Source organism: Nerophis ophidion, linkage group LG09, assembly GCF_033978795.1.
Source record: "Nerophis ophidion isolate RoL-2023_Sa linkage group LG09, RoL_Noph_v1.0, whole genome shotgun sequence".
In the NCBI taxonomy this organism is placed as follows: Eukaryota; Metazoa; Chordata; class Actinopteri; order Syngnathiformes; family Syngnathidae; genus Nerophis; species Nerophis ophidion.
Window position 1 is genome coordinate 24,277,564 of NC_084619.1, and position 19,785 is coordinate 24,297,348.

Here is a 19,785-nt window from a genome sequence, read left to right on the forward strand (position 1 = left end):
CCTGTTGCTCACTATTCTTTATTTATTTTAAATTGCCTTTCAAATGTTGGTTCTTGTTGGATTTTATCTAATAAATTTCCCCCAAAAATGCGACTTATACTCCAGTGCGACATATATATGTTTTTTTCCTTCTCTTTTCTGCATTTTCGGCAGGTGCGACTTATACTCCGGTGCGACTTATACTCCGAAAAATACGGTACTTGCTATCGGATTGATAGGCAAATTTGTGGTATCATCCAAAACTAATGTAAAGTATCAAACAACAGAAGAATAAATGATAATTACATTTCAACAGAAGTAGAAAGTAAGCAGATAAACAGTAAATGAACAAGTAGGTGAATAATTAATTTTCTACCAAAGTCATTAATAATGTTGACAAAATAATAGAATGATAAATGACACAATATGTTACTGCATACGTCAGCAGCTAAATTAGGAGCCTTTGTATGTTTACTTACTCATAAAAGACAATTTGTCTTGTATGTTCACTATTTACTTGCAATAAGAAATATATGTTAATGTACCCTAGGATCCATCCATCCATCCATTTTCAACCGCTTATTCCCTTTAGGGATGCGGGGGGCGCTGGCGCCTATCTCAGCTACAATCAGGCGGAAGGCGGCGTACACCCTGGACAAGTCACCACCTTATCGCAGGGCCAACACAGATAGACGGACTACATTCGCACTCACATTCACACACTAGGGCCAATTTAGTGTTGCCAATCATCAATCCATCCTCTTTCTACCGCTTATTCCCTTTGGGGTGGCGGGGGGCGCTGGCGCCTATCTCAGGTACAATCTGGCGGAAGGCGGTGTACACCCTGGACAAGTCACCCCCTCATCGCAGGGCCAACACAGATAGACAGACAACATTCACACTCACATTCACACACTAGGGCCAATTTAGTGTTGCCAATCAACCAATCCATTTGTTGTTAAAATAAAGCTAAAAATACAATTTTTTGTGGTCCCGTTTATTTAGAAAATATTGAAAAGTACAGAAAAGTATCAAAATAATTTTAGTACCGGTACCAAAATATTGGTATCGGGACAACACTAGTACTTGCTTATGTGTATTTGTTAAGTTAAAGTTAAAGTACCAATGATTGTCACACACACACTAGGTGTGGTGAAATTTGTCCTCTGCATTTGACCCATCCCCTTGATCACCCCCTGGGAAGTGAGGGGAGCAGTGGGCAGCAGCGGTGCCGCGCCCGGGAATCATTTTTGGTGATTTAACCCCCAATTCCAACCCTTGATACTGAGTGCCAAGCAGGGAGGCAATGGGTCCCATTTTTTTATAGTCTTTGGTATGACTTGGCCGGGATTTGAACTCACAACCTACCGATCTCAGGGCGGACACTCCAACCACTAGGCCACTGAGTAGGGATCTGCAGAAGTCCCGAAAGTTTGAAATCAAACCGTGGAGGCAATGCAGAGATATTTATAAAACAAGTCTGACGTCAGCAGATTATCCATATATAGTAGAAATTTACCATGAGTCAGCCAAATTAAAATGATGTCGACAACGAAGGAAAATGCTGTTGTTTGCCTTCCCCAGCTCAGGTGACTACACTAACTTTTTAAAGTGCCTTACTTTTATGATTCGTGGCAATTCACCTTCATCCGCGAAGAAGTGGCTTGGAGCGTGCAAAGCTCAGTACTACTTCAACCCTGGACATTTTAGTCACAGGAGTTGTCCTTCAGTGCTGTGACCGTCGTATCTTTGACCCTAAAACCACCACAGCTCCTCTCGGCTTCCTGCCCGAGGGTTTCTAAATCAAGAGGCGCGTGCTCACCACCAACTCCCCGTGACCTCCATGTGCTACACGCAAATGTTGCAGCCTGTGCACCATCCAGCCTCGGATACATTTTTAACGGTTCCGCTTTCAAATAACGAGAGACAGACAGCTGCAGTTCAAAGGCGAGCAACAGCTGTGCCCCATTGTCTGACACCCAGCCCGCTGACATTTGAAGCTTGGCTGCCTTTAAACGCGTCTATTCTTTCTCTTGCCTTCCCTCTTATTTGCTCCCGCCATACTTCCCCCGCTTTGTCGTCCGCCGCCAGGCGCTCGCTCGCCATTCCTCTGATGTTTTGGCCGTGGTCGAGGTCTGCCTGGAAACCGCAGTGTCTTAAATTGCAGGGGGGGGGAGCGAGCGTAGAATATGCTCCTTATTTGACGCCCACAGGAGGCGGACACTCAATCCGGTGTCTTTAGTGTCTAAAAGGGTGCCGGAGATAAACTTGGCAAGCTATGTCTTGCATTCACCCCCCCACCCCCCCACGCTGCCATTTCCCCCAGCATGTGTGTCTTCTAAGCCCTTCGTTTCCCAGAAAGGAGTCCAGGATTTGTGAGCGGCCGCAGGCAACATCTCCAGAGAAGGATGAGTGTTTCCTGCAAACAGTTGGGAGGGGTGGGAGGCGTTGTGTGCGTGGGAGGACAGCTCCCATAGAAACACTATCCAGTAACACTTGAAGAGCGTCATCAGGAGGGAGGCGTGTTGCGTGTTTGTGTATTTTTTTTTTTATCTCCTGAGAAAAAACCCCAGAGGCCTTCGGGTCGTGATTGACAGTTACCTCTGTCGACGGCTATCCCGCCAGGACAGAGCTGCTTGGCGACAGCTGCCGCCTCCATCTCAACCCCCGAAGCCGTTGCTAACTTTAGGATCGCTAAATATGTCCAAACCTGTCAACTTAAGCGAGCCGCCTTTAGGAACGCGCTTCTTCGCCGCCTGATAATCCCGCTGATGTGCGTTCAGAGCGAGAGAAGCCTTCGTCACGACTCCCCTTCCTTGTCCTCCTCGCCGCTGGGTGCGGACGTGAGGAGGAAGAATGACAAGATGGGGACTTGTGCAAGCGCTCAGGGCGAGGCTTGGAAGGCGAGAGGATCGAAAGTGCTGATACACCAAAAAGAGGGAGGTGGCGTTAGTTGGATGCACACCAAGGAGCTGTTTATACACAAGTGTTAAACCAACTTTTTGTTACCTGATGATACCTGCTCATGTGTATCTGGGATTTGTAGACGGCCCGAAAGTTTGAAATCAAACCGTGGGGGCATTGCAGAGATATTAATAAAACAATCTTGCATACTGCTTCCTTCAAACGGTGCGTTTGAAATTTTATTCCAAGTCTAACGTCAGCGGATTATCCATATATGGTAGACATTTACCATGAGTCGAGATGCTACCTCAGCAGAAGCATTTAAGTCTCACCTTAAAACTCATTTGTATACTCTAGACCAGTGGTCCCCAACCATCGGGCCGCGGCCCGGTAGCAGGCCGTGGCCCGATTGGTACCGGGCCGCAGAATAATTTTTTATTCGTTTTTATTAAAAAAAAAAAAAAGTTTAATTTTTTTATTAAATGAACATAAAAAACACAATATACACTTACAATTAGTGCACCAACCACAAAAATCTCCCTTTTTCATGACAAAAACGTCCCTTTTTCACGACAAATAAATAAAAAAAATAATAAAGAATAAAAAAAAAAAATTAAAAAAAAAGGATTCCCCCCCTCCCCCGGTCCGCGGATACAAAAAGGTTGGGGACCACTGCTCTAGACCAGTGGTCCCCAACCTTTTTGTATCCGCTTAATAATTTGTCCCGCGGCCCAGGTGTGGGAGGGGGATGCTTTTTTTTTTTTTTTTTTTTTTTGTCATGAAAAAGTGACGTTTTTGTCATGAAAATGGGAGGTTTTTGTGGTTGGTGCACTAATTGTAAGTGTATATTGTGTTTTTTATGTTGATTTAATTAAAAAAAAAAAACTCTTTTTTTTTTTTTTTTTAATAGAAATTAATAAAAATTGTTCTGCAGCCCGGTATCAACCACCGCGGCCCGGTGGTTGGGGACCACTGCTCCAGACCAGTGGTGTCAAACTCAAATACAGAGTGGGCCAAAATTTTTAACTGAACATAACCGCGGGCCAAAGTTGAACAAATTAACCTTTTAATAGGGACCCAAACAGGTTTTGCATTGAATATTGAACAATCAAGGCTTATATAACTTTATAGTGACATGCAAAATCGACTTTCAAATAATAATAAGAATAATAAAAAAATATCAATCATTATTGCTCAGTTTGCTACACTGATTTGCTTTAACACTGAATATGGAAAAAGCAACGCTTATATAACTTAATAGTGCAAAATCAACTTTCAAAAAACAAACGGAAAAACATCAATGGCATTGTGGAGAGGCGGAGCAGACGGTCCGACAGCGGGGCAGGGCACGCTGGAGTCCTGCCCAAATGGCGGCAAGGAAGCGGAGAATGCGGCGGAGCGGAGAGGCGGGGCGTGCTGGGAGCGACGCCGCAATCTGATTCAGGTGCGTGGATCACGCACCTGAATCAGATTGACTTATCTCCTCACAGTGTATAAAAGGGGAGAAGGAGGAGAGAACGAGGAAGGAGGAAGAGAACCCGCAGCAGCGATCAAAGAGCAACAAAAGGCAGACAAGGACGACGACGGCAGCTGAAAAGCAGACCGGGAACAAGCAGTGGAGGAAGGAGCTGAAAAGCGATCCGAACTGCAGCCAAGCTTTATTGCGTAGAAGCCGCATATATTATGTGACGCTGTTTGTATGGAGGAAAAGCGGACGTGATGACAGGTTGTAGAGGGCGCTAAAGGCAGTGCCTTTAAGGCACGCCCCCAATATTGTTGTCCGGGTGGAAATCGGGAAAATGTTTTTCGGGAGTCTCCGCAAGTATCAGTATTAGCGGTGAATGCGGTGTTGCAGCGACACCGCCACAGTACAATACCGGCGGGCCAGCTCTAATGTTAATTTATTATTGCCTCAAGGGCCAAATGAAATTACACGGCGGGCCAAATTTGGCTCGCGGGCCAGAGTTTGACACCCATGCTCTAGACTTTAAATAGACTCCATTTTTAGACCAGTTGATCTGCCGTTTATTTTCTTTTTCTCCTCTGTCCCACTGGAGGGGGTCTGGTCCGGTGGCAATGGATGAGGTGCTGGCTGTCCTGAGTCAGGACCCAGGATGGAGCGCTCGTCCAGAGCCGGGACCCAAGATGGACCGCTAGCTGGGACGTCTTGGTGGCATTGTGGTGACGAGTTGTTCTCTCGTGGATGCAGCGAAGATGGACACAGCGTGAGGTAGGAACAATAATTTATTTATACTAACTAAAACAGACTAAGAACCAAAAACACTTGCTCGAAGGCACTAACAAACAAAACAGAAAGCGCTAGCATGAGCTAGGGACAAACAACTGAAATAGCATGGAAGCTAATGTGCACGAAGGTAGTTACCACAAGGCTGGAAAGAGCGACGTCAACTGTAGCGTGAAGCAAACAAGAGCCCAAGAATGAATGTCCAACAAATGCCGTCTTAAATAAGGAGATAAATCCGGAGGCAGGTGTGCGTGATTAAACGGAAGGCAGGTGACACAAGTGCGTTGCTAGGACAACAGACACAAACCAGGAAGTGCCACAAAGAACTGAGGAAGACAAATACAAGACAGAGTGTGATAACAAACTAAACCAAAACAAGAATATGCCATGATCCAAGACGTGGATCATGACACTCGCCTGTGTATCGGCTGGGACGTCTCTGCGCTGCTGATCCGCCTCCACTTGGGATGGTTTCCTGCTGGCTCCACTGTGGACGGGACTCTCTCTGCTGTGTTGGATCCACTTTGGATTGGACCCTCACGGTTGTGTTGGATCCACTATGGATTGAACTTTCATAGTATCATGTTAGACCCGCTCGACATCCATTGCTTTTGGTTCCCGTAGAGGGGGGGTTCTTGCCCACAAATGCGGTCCTTTCCAAGGTTTCGCATAGTCATCATTGTCACCGACGTCCCACTGGGTGTGAGTTTTTCTTTCCCTTATGTGGGCTCTACCAAGGATGTCGTTGTGGTTTGTGCAGCCCTTTGAGACACTAGTGATTTAGGGCTATATAAATAATCATTGATTGAATGATTGATGAGTCAGCCGAATTAAACTGATGTCGACAATGAAACCCAATGAAGGAAAATGCTGTTGATGGTGTTGGCCCCTCGCTTCCGAATGTCCAGAGCCTCCTGCATCCATCTCTTGTATTTGTTTCTCCTGAAGTGACTTTTCCTTGGCTGCCATGTTGTTGTGTAGTCGCTTCATGTCGTTGTGTTTCGGAAGTCGGCAAGTCACCCCCTAATTAGCTCCACTGTCATTTTGGTTGTGTCCCTCGCGTCCTTTGTGGCCAAAAGTTTTTATTGGGTTGTGTCTGTCTATCTGTGTTGGCCCCGCGACCCCGAAAGGGAATAAGCGGTAGAAAATGGATGGATGGATGGATGTGTCGTTTGTCTTTGTTGTGGCTTTTGCAATTGTGCTGTAGCTGAAAGTTGTTGTATAGTGTATTGTAATTAATAATATTGTCTTGTGGAGTTTACATTTGTTATGACCACCACAGATATCTGACTTTTCTCTTTTTAAGAGGCCAAAGACGGGCGGGCAAACTTAACGTTTAGCGTCCTCCTCATTAAAAGTGCTAAACTTTGCATTTAGTCTGCCGTTCCTAAATCCAAAGTCTGGTATCGACAAAATTGATCGATTCCCTTTTAAAACGTTCTTGGACCGATGCTTATCTTTCGGAAGGCAAATTTTCCGAGCACAGATCGATGTCGTTGAATCTAAGGAATATAAATTGATATATTGTTGTTCTGGAAGGAGAGCCAAGAATGTCGCTGGGGTTTGGGCAGCCCTTCCAGGCATTTGTGATTAAAGGCTATATAAATAAACTTTGATTGATTGATTGATTGATATACTGATTAATCTTTACACGCCTACATTAAATTAAAAACACTAACACAATCATTCAGTCAGCCATTTAGCGCGACAAAGACAACACACAACAAAATGCACACAATGCAGCCCCAAAACCCAAATACGATCGAAACAGAAAAAAAAAAACAGATGCCTGCCGGAAAGGAAATCCACCACAACCAAGGGGCATCAAAAGGCCGGACCATGGCGCACCAAAGTAGATGACTTCAGCGGTTTCAGCACGTAGGAAGAGAGAAAGGAGGAAGACTGCACAAAGTTACTCCTCCGGCAGGCTAATATATGCCATGGTTCAGGCACCGTCTTTTGTTAAGTGTCAATCAATCAATCAAAGTTTACCCTAATAGCCCTTCATCACAAGTGTATCAAGCCACAACGACATCCTCGGCTCAGATCCCACATAAGGGCAAGAAAAAAACTCAACCCAATGGGCCAAATTTTTTAAAGGGGAACATTATCATAATTTCTGAAAGGTTAAAACCAATAAAAATCAGTTCCCAGTGGCTTGTTTTGTTTTTCGAAGTTTTTTTCAAAATTTTACCCATCACGTAATATCCCGAAAAATGGTTTCAAAGTGCCTGATTTTAACCGTCGTTATATCCACCCGTCCATTGTTTTGTGACGTCACTGCGTGAAGCCACCAGAAACAAACATGGCAGATAGCACAGAAAGGTATAGAGATATTAGCTCGGATTCAGAGTCGGATTTCAGCGCCTTAAGCGATTCAACAGATTACGCATGTATTGAAACGGATGGTTGGAGTGTGGAGGCAGATAGCGAAAACAAAATTGAAGAAGAAACTGAAGCTATTGAGCCATATCACGACAGACAGCGGCCCGGGAGGAAGCGAGGACGAATTCGGCGATCGCCTTCTAACCAACGGTTGGTATGTGTTTGTTTGGCATTAAATGTGGGTGGAGGGAAAGGCTGGATGCAAATTTAGCTACAAATGAGGCATAGTGATGAAATATGTACATACAGCTAGCCTAAATAGCATGTTAGCATCGATTAGCTTGCAGTCATGCCGTGACTAAATATGTCTGATTAGCACACTCCATATAAGTCAATAACATCAACAAAACTCACCTTTGTGCATTCATGCACAACGTTATAAGTTTGGTGGACAAAATGAGACAGAAAAAGAAGTGGCATACATCACGTCTTAGCCAACATATCCAGGGTGTTTACCTCGCTCGCCTGCGGGAAGAGACTGCCGTCGTCCCTGAATAGCTCACGCACGCCGGCAGATTCAGTGGTGGTCTATTTTCCAATATTGCAGATTTTGTTGACTTTATCGTTGGAAATGCATCTGCTTTGAGTTTCGCAGGATATCCACACATTCTTGCCATCTCTGTCGTAGCATAGCTGTCGTCAGTACAGTGTGCGGAACAAATGAGGGACTTTCACATCTTTTGGCCACTGGTTCAACTTGAATCCATCCCTGATCGTGTTGTTACACCCTCCGACAACACACCGACGAGGCATGATGTCTCCAAAGTACGGGGAAACAGTCGAAAAAACGGAAAATTACAGAGCTGATTTGACTTGGAGCATGTAATAAGATTGAGAAAATGGCGGATCGCTTCATGTTGTGACGTCACGGGTGAAAGGTCATCGCTCCGACAGGCTATCAAATGAAAGGCGTTTCAATCGCCAAATTCACCCTTTTAGAGTTCGGAAATAGGTTAAAAAAACATATGTTCTTTTTTCTGCAACATCAAGGTATATATTGACGCTTACATAGGTCTGGTGATAATGTTCCTCTTTAAATAAGTTGCACAAGTTTTCAGTAATTTCTGCAGGTCTGTGTGAACAGTGGCAACGTTTTAGAAAAAAAAGTTATTTAATGTTTTACTTTACGTGACAACAGCGTTACGTAGCCTGAAAATGCAACCATTAACAACAGTTTTGAAGAATTTATCATTCATAATTGTGTATTTATTGTTTTTCAGTAAATTCTAAAATCTACTACAGTATATTGCACCCCATCACAATATTAAACACACACTTCTAGATAGATGACAATCATTAGGTAGATTTACTCATATGAGGGGAAACTACTCAGTTTACAAAAAGAGAAGAAAACTAAATCTGTGACAAAACCCTAAACAATAAAATTATGATATTTGGCCTTTGTCGTCTTGAAAGGCATATTACAGTTTTGTAATTTTGGGAGTCATTAGTTAATAGTGTTGATGTGTCTACTCTAGTATTCATTTTAGAACGGTACACATGCCTGCAGCGAGGTGGCAGGCAGGAGCGCTTATTCGAATCCACAGGCTCCTCATCTACACAGTAGAAGTAGTACTCTGCCGATCAGACCTCGTTTAATACATTTGACCAGTAGAGGGCGACAATGCTACACCTTAGTTTTAATTGTGATAAGTCACATACAGTGTGTGCAATGTTTGGTGTGTGAACGTTGTGTAATTTCTAAATGTGTAAACAATTGTAGTTTATTGTGTGAATATATTAACACTAAACCTTCTATTTTTTTAATGTAAGATAAACGATAGACATTATATTTCCGTTATGTTTGTTTATGTTTACATTTTCAGTATCCACGGTGGCACAGGGATACAATACAAAGGTCCTGAGTTCAATTGCGAGCTCCGGATCTTTCTTTGTGGAGGTTGCATGTTCTCCCCTTGACTGTGTGGGTTCCCTCAGAGTACTCTGTCTTCCTCCTACCTCTAAAAACATGCACCTGGGGATAGGTTGATTGGCAACACTAAAAGTCCCTAGTGTGTGAATGTGAGTTTTAATGTTGTCTGTGTGTGTTGGCCCTGAGATGTGGACGGCGTGGCGAAGTTGATAGAGTGGCTGTGCCAGTAATCTGAGGGTTACTGGTTCAATCCCCACCTTCAACCATCGTAGTCACGTCCGTTGTGTCCTTGGGCAAGACACTTCACCCTTGCTCCCGATGGGACCTGGTGAGCGCCTTGCATGGCAGCTCCCGCCGTCAGCGTGTGAATGTGTGTGTGAGTAGGCGAATGTAGAAATACTGTCAAAGCGCTTTGGGCTCCTTAAAAAGGGGTAGAAAAGCACTATACAAGTACAACCCATTTACCATTTACCATTCTGCCCAAATGTAGCTGAGATAGGCTCCAACAACCCCTGTGACACCTGAAAGGGACAAGCGGTAGAAAATGGATGGATGGATTTTAGAATGGTACACAAGCCTGCGGCGAGGTGGCAGCAGCACTTATTCGAATCCACAGGCTCCTCATCTACGCAGTAGAAGTAGTAAGTACACAGGAACTCATGTGTACAGAGCTAACGGAGGTGAAGAGATGGAAAACAAGTGATGATAACCAGAATAAAAAGACCAAAAAGTACGACAAAGCATACAAAGCCTCTGGGAAATACCTTTGTGTGTTTTATGCCAAAAAACTCTCACCTCACTTTTGTCACTGATTAAAAATTAAGTTAGGAAAATAAACATGCAATATTAGTATAGGTTTTTGCAGGTTGTATCATATCTAATTACAACCATCTACAGTGATAATAAGGTGATTATCGTATTTCCTTGAATTGCCGCAGGGCATATAGTATGCGCCTGCCTTGAATTACTGCCGGGTCACACTCGCTTCCCAAAATAATTAGCGCATGCTTAGTATTACCGCCTGATTAAACTTGTGACATCACGAGTGACACTTCCCCTGTCATCATTTTCAAAATGGACGAGGCTGATTTCAATACCGGTAATTTGAAATCGCATAAAGGGAAGAAGATTAAGAGCTATTCAGTAGGACTTAAGGTCCAAGCTTACATCACACTCAAATTTTTACTGCATACCTTTGGTAAGTGCCGGAGTGAAAAGAGGTTTTAAAATAATTAGCGCATGCTCACTTTTACCGCATGCCTTTGGTAAGCGTAGGAGTGAGAAGAGGATTTAAATTAATTAGCGCCCCGGTGGAAATTCAAGGAAATATGGTATATAAAGATTGTGGCTATACAGATAAATACATATCAAGTTCTCCATAGTAGTTCAATTCAGGGTGGATCCTGGCAAAATTCAGCACTCCAGTGGGATCATGACAGAAAATTGTGAAACACTGATACAAACGACGATAACGTTGACAACAAGATGGCCTGTCTATAAACAAAACACGTTGCTTGCTGGTTGTTACATAATTGTACTCCTAAGCCAACAGAAATCAGACGTTAGCGAGGACATGGCCTGAACTCAATGAGCGCTGAAGGGTCGGATAGCCTACAGCGAAGGTGGGTGTTGGGGGGTCGAGCGGGGGGGTGATCTATTCCAGTAGAGAGAAAGGTCACAGTGTAAACTGATAAAGGCGGGAGGCAGAGCTTCAGGCCAGCTAGTCAGCTGACGCCTGCAGCTGTGTTTGGAACATCAATATGAGCCTTGTTCAGCCTCTACACCCCCTCTTTCCCTCACACTCACTCGGCATCCCCTCTCCCCCGCCGGCCCCTCCTCTCCTCTCACACGCTTTTCTTTTTATCCGCCTCTGATTTATGAAAGTAGGGCATGTGCCCATAACTGCTGCATCAAGGCACATGGCTGAGCCTCCAGAGGCCCTAAAGCTCTGTTTACATCAGCCCAGACAACTGCAGCGCCTTGCACAATCGCCACAGGCAAGCAGAATTATATAAAGCTCGGGCCCACATTGGCTCCATATCTTTTGTTTTTCTGCCCCCCCCCCCACCTGTAATTCCTGCACAATCTGGACGGACGGCGCGTGTTCCTGGGTTTGGCATGCAACTTTTACGCAATCCAAAGCGCCAGGTGTCGCATGTCTCAGTTCCCAGGCTGTTCTTTTGTGTGGATCGGAGAAGAAGGTAAAGGTTGCAGGAAATTCAATTGTTTTGTGGATTTTTTTTCATTTTGGGAGGGGTGGTGTTGTCCACTATGTTGCACAGCCACACACTGGGTTCCAGGCGGCTTTGTGTCGGGCTTTATTATGTAGGAGTACTGGAGCATGAGGATCAGATAACAAACGCTGTGACTTGTTTGGGGATGACAATTAGTCCCACATGGAGCAGCTACGCACGTCATGGCCAGTTTCCATGGCAACACATCAGAGCTGGTGCGAGACAGAAATGTGTTGATAATCAGCACCGTTTGAAACAATACTGCTGTGACATAATCCTATTTTCAGTATGGTGCATCAGGGTGAACATATCATTTCTTGATGTGACTCACGGGGTGCAAGCTGTCCTTGAAAAGAATCTGAACATTAAAACATGACCAGCTGCTAAAAATACACACCAGTCAAACTTAATAGATGCAAGCCACATTTCCAACATAAACCATAAAAAAATAAATAAAAAAAACCTTGGGAATGTTCACTGAACCTTCCCTGTTCATGTGCTAAAGCAGTGCTGACTCAACACAGGGCCACCGGGTGCAGCTGCATGCCTGAGCCTCCAGGACTGGGGAGAGGGGGGGGGCTTCTGTTCACAATATTTCTCTTGCCTGCTCATGAATCATGGCAGGCACCATGCCCTGGCTGTGGTCATGGTGCGGTCAATACGGCCGCACGATCACGACTCTCATGTTTCAATTCAAGGTCAATAAGAATTACATTCTCCGCCTTGCAAACAACCAAGAAGTATTTGTCTGACAAAACATCCTCGTCAGGAAACATTAACAAATTGAACTCCCCCGGGTCGTCGTGCCTTATTTTGAGTTTGTTGGTGTTTTCCTGTGTTTAGTGCTTTAGTTATTGTCTTGCGCTTTTATTTTGGAGGCTCTTCCTGTTTTCCTGTAGCAGTTTCATGTCTTCCTTTGAGCGCCATTCCGCGCACCTGGTTCGTGTTAGCAAGCAAGGCTATTTACGTTGTTACTATACTTGTTTGTGTGGACATTGTTGATTGTCATGTCATGTACGGATGTACTTTGTGGACGTTGTAAGTTTTTGCTGTCGTCCAGCATTCTGTTCACATTGTAGCCAGTTTAGTTTTACTTCCGTTTTGCATAGACATTGCCTTTTCCGTACCCTTTTGTTAATTTTTGATTTAAGCATCGCATACCTTTTTTAACCTTGACACTGCCTCCCGCTGTGGTCTGCATATTGGGTACACAGCAAACCATCCTCGTCTCACCAAACACATTCTGACTTTTATAAAGCAATTAACTACCTGCTGCCACCTAGTGACATGGAGTATTACGTGGTTACCCTGTCAAGTTTTACACAGCACAGACAGTAAGCAACGGCACATTATTTGCAGATTATAATTATTGATTTTCAAAAAATATTTTTGGGAGGAATTAGGGGAAGTTACATCATTTCCCACGGCACACCAGACTATATCTCACGTGTTCCGCGGCACAGTGGTTGAAAAACACTGGGGTAGATTACTAACTTTACTTGGAAGGCCACCTTTCCATCGCCAGACTCGATATGGTGTGACGCCATCTACAGACCTGCAGCCTGTTTCTCCACATAGACCGTGTGAATGAAGGAATGTAAAACTGTTATTTTGATGACTTAATTGCATGTTTTTGTCGCCCTGGTCCATGATTACTTCAAAACTGATATGGTTAACAAAAATTTCACTTTCCTCCTTTTCCATGTCTTCTTTCATAGACACCACAGCCTGTGTTTCCTCATGCTCTTTCAGCGTTTCCTTAATCATCTTGAGTAAAACATCAGTAGAAGAGGACGCACAATAAAATACTCGTAGGATAAAATACTAGCGGCTTACCGTCCTTTTCTCTTGTTTTTGAGCAGATGGTCTGCTCCTCTTTTTCAGTTTTCCAGAATGTTCCGAATCAGTCTTTCGCCCTTCATGGGTGCTCCTACCATGAATTGATTAACGTGGACCCCGACTTAAACAAGTTGAAAAACTTATTCGGGTGTTACCATTTAGTGGTCAATTGTACGGAATATGTACTGAACTGTACAATCTACTAATAAAAGTATCAATCAATCAATCAATCCTGATTTTCAGGTTCACGTCAGAATCATTAAAATGGCCGCGGTAAATTACACTCCCTTTGCAGTCTGTACCATTTTGCACGAGTCAGTTTGACTGGAGAGGTCCGCACTTTCTTCATATTTCAATCATTTTTCAAATGTATGCCAGCTGATTCCTTCTTTAAATGTATTGCTTGTGTTGCGTCACAGGACTTCTTCCCTGAAGTGAAAACCAGTGGTGCTGTTGGTCTTGAACCCCAAGATGCAGAGATGGCAGCGCAGCACAGGTAAACAAGACTTTAATGCCAAAAAGGAAATAGTGCAGCTGGTAAATGCACATGCAGGAAACATTGAAACAATCATTGAGCCCTGACTGGAGGGTGAGGTAGGCATAAATAGCAGCTTGATTGGCAACTGCAACCAGGTGTGCCAGGCTGCCAATCAGGGACAGGTGAGGGAAACGAGCGCTTCGTGAGACATGCAGGAAGTGGAACTTAAACAAGAGTGCTGACAGGAAATAAACACAAATAAAGAAACATAAGACAGATCGTCACAGATGGTCGACCAAGCCAAGCTAGCTGTTGTACAGCAAGCAGCGTGCTAACTATCTGAGTATAAAAAGGCCTACATCTTCCTCCAAAAAGCAGATAGGAGCAAAAATTCAAACTATGCATTGGAATACATCCTTCTATCACATGACAAAATAAGATTTGTTGTGTGATATCAAGGATTATACGTCGGTCCCCACACAACATTCTACAGATGGAAACTTGGAAATGCATGGAGGTCTACAAGATCTTTGTGTGTGGCTGGATCAAAGAAAATGGTATCGAGACTCTCCCGGATAAATATGCATCGTTTTTGCTCGGGTAAGGTTGCACTTTCTGACTTACTTTGCGTCTACTGCCATGTTTGTTGCTGTTGCACGCAACGTTTACAAGTAGCGTGTTTTTTCGCGTCTTAATCAAAATATAACTATAGATATCAACATTGTGTATGTGCTGAAATATTCATTTAGGATTGCTGCCTTTGGTAAAAGCTTAAATATTTTAGGTTTTGCTGACATTTGCTTTCTTTTATTTAGACTCGCCGAGTTGGTGCTTTTCGAAACACTCAGGAAAAACAAATAATATCAAGATAATACTTAAATGGGAAATAATAATCGTTAAAAGTAAATCAAACAAACCTTGAACGAAGTGATCACTGCACTTCTTCGACTCTGCTCTCTTGGACTGGAGTGTGACCTGCATACTTTTCTCGTTGTTGTCTCATAAAATATTTCACCCTTCCGCCCTTTTTGATTACCTCTCCAGGAACTCTGAAGAAAGGTATATCCTTTTTGCGATTTGTGCAGCTGAAAACACAAGCATAGGGTATTTTCTATTCAAGGAAGGCTAAATGGCGCCTCGTACCCATTGGGAACAGAGCTAGCCTGACCACCACGCATATTTAATGGTAAAGAAAGTGAGCCGGACGTGATGTCAGTAGAATCCAAGTAATTGCTACAACCTGCAAGACATATTTGATTATTCCTTCAAATTCTGTCGGGATGACGATGTTACCAAAACATATACTACACAATATGATATTTCCCCCAGTCTTACGCAGGTGACGTCAGCAGGCTGATTCAGGCATGCAAAAATTTTGGAGCTAAAAGTTGGTATTTCAAAATGTGCTGAACCTCAGAATGGTAACCGTTCACATTTGAACCGATACGATACCAATTCCCGGTAGCTGGGAATCAATACAGGTAGAAATTTGTGTGTTAATAGATATTCATTATTTTGGATAACCTAATCTCCCTTTTTTCTGCAACTTTTAAAAATGTGCTATGAGTCTCATTTTCAAGTATGACATTAAGTTGCAATTACAGTTGCAAGTGCAAGGCTAGAGGTGGTTGTAGCGTTGAGTTTGTGGTGTGTTGGCCGGTTTGTACAGTCTTTGCTAAAGCTAGTCTTTTGTTGCACCCTAAAAAGAGTTCATATTGCAAGTATAATACTTGGGGTCTCATGTGTTAAAAGTTGCATGGCTTTCCTACTAAAAATAGGCGTACGTTCAAATCTGGAAATCTACGTATGTTAGTACCCCTTATAAAAATGCAAATAAGGGATACTGACGAAACCCTCCGAAGCTTTTAGAGTGTTACTCTAATTTCCCCAAATAGAAATAGCATTTTTGTAACTTACAATAATGGTGTTCATACAGTAGCCTGCTCAAATGAGCCAAATTACAGTTTCATATAAAAATAACGTCAGTCTTTGTGGTGAATAAGGGCGTACGCCAAGTTTTTGTGAGTAAGAAAGGTTAAAAGATGAAGGCTCAGCAGTAACGTGCATCTTAGTTGTAGTTTTCATTAACACATTTAGAGTTGTTGAAATGGCCATGCTCTCTTGGACTGGAGTGTTACCTGCATACTTTTCTCGTTGTTGTCTCATAAAATATTGCACCTTTCCGCCCTTTTTGATTACCTCTTCAGGAACTCTGAAGGAAGGTTTATCCTTTTTGCGATTTGTGCAGCCGAAAACACAAGCATAGGGCATTTTTTTCTTCAAGGAAGGCTAAATGGCGCCTCGTGCCCATTGAGAACAGAGCTAGCTTGATCACCACGCATATTTAATGGTACTTATTATGCACCGGGGGTCTCATGTGTTAAAAGTTGCATGGCTTTCCTACTAAAAATAGGCGTACGCCAAGTTTTTGTGAGTAAGAAAGGTTAAAAGATGAAGGCTCAGTTGTAACGTGCATCTTAGTTGTAGTTTTCATTAACACATTTAGAGGTGTTGAAATCGCCATGTAAAATCACTAATGCTAATCAGTTGCATGTCAATAGCAAAAACAATGTATATTAGCATCAAGCTGGTGCATTTTGTAAAAGCGGAGCCTTACTTAACTTGCGTTGGAGCGTTTTTTGACAAAACTTTGGACAGCATTGAAACTTGCAACATTATCTAGAGCAGTGGTTCTTAACCTTGTTGGAGGTACCGAACCCCACCAGTTTCATATGCGCATTCACTGAACCCTTCTTTGGTGAAAAATAAAATGTTTTTTTTTTCAAATTCAAGAAAAACGTATGTTTTTTTTATTGGTGCACAAAATGAACCATGCATGAACATCAACTTGTTCACAGAACAAAACCAACACAGTGCATGATTTCACAACAAAATACACACCTTACACACATTACCATGAATTGATTAATGTGGACCCCGACTTAAACAAGTTGAAAAACTTATTCAGGTGTTGTACAAATTGTACGGAATATGTACTGTACTGTGCAAACTGCACTGTTTCATATAATGTATTCTCTTCCTTTGCAATCTGCTAGTAAAAGTTTCAATCAATCAATCAAAAAACCTGCAAATCAGATGGAAAATTAGAGGGAACGTTGTTTAGGGGTATCCATAATCTGCCGACAGGGAGAAGTTTTTATTTACACGATAATTCGGGTGTGTCTTTACTTCCGTGGCGGAGGCTCCGCCGAACCCCTGAGGCCGGCTAACCGAACCCCTAGGGTTCGATCGAACCCAGGTTAAAAACCACTGATCTAGAGGCAGTACCCACAGGTACCTGAGTCCACTCTCCCTGCTGCTGGAGTGATCGCCAATTGCTGCAGCATGACGAGTTGAGTTTATACCAAAATGGATACATGGATGATACAGCAGAGGATTGGGAGAATGTCATGTGGTCAGATGAAACCAAAATAGAACTTTTTGGTATAAACTCAACTTGTCGTGTGTGGAGGAAAAAGAATACTGAGTTGCATCCCAAGAACACCATAACTACTGTGAAGCATGGGGGTGGAAACATCATGCTCTGGTGCTGTTTTTCTGCTAAGGGGACAGGACGATTGATCCGTGTTAAGGAAAGAATGAATGGGGCCATGTATCGTGAGATTTTGAGCCAAAACCTCCTTCCATTCAGTGAAAGCTTTGAATGGTTGACCAAATACTTATTTTCCACCATAATTTACAAATAAATTCTTTAAAATTCCTACAATGTGAATTCCTGGATTTATTTTCCACATTCTGTCTCTCACAGTTGAAGTGTACCTATGATGAAAATTACAGACCTCTGTCATCATTTTAAGTGGGAGAACTTGCACAATCGGTGGCTGACTAAATACTATTTTGCCCCACTGTATATTGTCCAGCAGGTGAGCACAAAGACAGCCCTAATAGAAATAATCACACACAAACACACACACGCACTGCGTGTTGTTTACTCAATGCGCTATTTTCGCTTCACTCTTTGTTGTTCGCCATCTTTGTACGAGTCGCCCTATCCTCGGCGCTCTCCCTTCCCACTCACTCACTTCCATCTTGCTTGCCCACGCTTCTCGCCTCCTCTCTTCATAGCTCAGCTGTTACTTGGCAACGTGGTCCCAGCTGGACCAGCAGCAGCAACCATGTTGCCACGGCAACAGCGTGCACGCACACACACACACACACACACACACACACACACACACACACACACACACACACACACACACAGACGTGGTAAACACCTTGTTTTTTTTTAGGCGCGCCATACACATGAAAGCCAGGCGTATGTTCATAGCAGAGACGTACTAAAAAGATGGAGATTAATCAGAGTGGATGCTCGTTAATATAATCTAATGCAGCAAGTCAGGAGGAATTTTAGTCGTGTGATGGACTGGATTGATCGCTCTAAAGCTCCCGGCTAATATTGCTGCCCTTTATCAATCACGTCCTGCGCTGACATAAATTCCAAGCACTCAAAAGCTGAGTGCACAGTTCTGGGAAACAAACCTCTTCTCCGTGTCCTGCCTGAGTAACACTGCATCTGTCGTCATGGCAACCGTATCCATCATCTGCAGGGGGATCAATTGATTCATTATTGAGTGAAGCACAGCCCCCACTCCTCTGCTTCCAGTTCACGTCTACTTACTCCGTCTTGCAGCATCCATTATTGACGTGAAAGGCTGCCCACTCACTGGGATGGGGGGGGAACGTTGGGGGGCTGTCAAGTCTCCTTGTGGAAATATCGTTCACATCCTGCATTTTTCCTGGAAAACACGACAGTTGTTGACTTGGAAGGTGTTCAACTGGCATTATTTCTTTTAAAACATGTAGAAGACAAATGAGCTAAAAGAGGGATGGGGTGTGAATGTGAGACGACGGAGTGGCATGTCAACACAGCTGTGCGCAGAAGAGACATTCACTGCTGCAAGGGAGGACAGGCAATACCTCCATGTCTTGCAGCCCCGTCATCTTACACCTGCGCAGCAAATATAGTTTCGACCCAAAGCAAGAGGAAGCCACAAATGTAAAGTATGGGGGGAATAAAGTGTGCTCAATAGATGATGTCAAGTGTTTGCACTTTGACATTTTAATGTGCGCTCTTAAGGGAATTACATCATTAGCCTTCTTTTCCCAGCCTGGCTCAATGATGGGAAACGTCCTAATGGATGTCAAAAAATGTTGTCCCCTTGGTGTGTGTTTGTTTGGGGAGGGGGGCTTTCACAGAGCTTTGTGGACCGCACTAAAAAGCCCACGCAGAACATCTCTTGCTGTATTGAGAACATCTTCTGCAGCCCAGACGACCTTGTGTGTAATCACCCTTGTTGTGGTAATTATTTCATGCATGTATAATTACAGGAGCATATTCATCTGGCAGCAAGCGTGTCTTGGCGACTTTGGCAATTTGAAAATCTGTTAGTTGTCGCCTTTGCAGCAACCGTTTCGGAAATGACATCTCATAACCCAGTGGTTCTCAAATGGGGGTACGCGTACCCCTGGGGGTACTTGAAGGTATGCCAAGGGGTACGTGAGATTTTTTAAAAATATTCTAAAAATAGCAACAATTCAAAAAATCTTTATAAATACATTTATTGAATAATACTTCAACAAAATATGAATGTAAGTTCATAAACTGTAAAAAAAAAAAAAATACAACAATGCAATATTCAGTGTTGACAGCTAGATTTTTTGTGGACATGTTCCATAAATATTGATGTTAAAGATTTATTTTCTTGTGAAGAAATATTTAGAATTAAAGTTCATGAATCCAGATAGATCTCTATTACAATCCCCAAAGAGGGCACTTTAAGTTGATGATTACTTCTATGTGTAGAAATATTTATTTATAATTGAA

General features: G+C 43.2%; 1 long non-coding RNA gene across 1 annotated transcript; it reads right to left on the reverse strand.

The window, feature by feature from the left end:
• Nucleotides 1-16,741: 16,741 nt before the first annotated feature.
• On the reverse strand, nt 16,742-18,698 carry LOC133558787 (uncharacterized). Its single transcript, XR_009807997.1, has 3 exons — nt 18,580-18,698; nt 18,441-18,502; nt 16,742-18,053 (listed from the first exon to the last, which is right to left on the reverse strand). It is a non-coding gene; the product is annotated as an uncharacterized LOC133558787 (long non-coding RNA).
• Between the last annotated feature and the right edge of the window lie 1,087 nt (nt 18,699-19,785).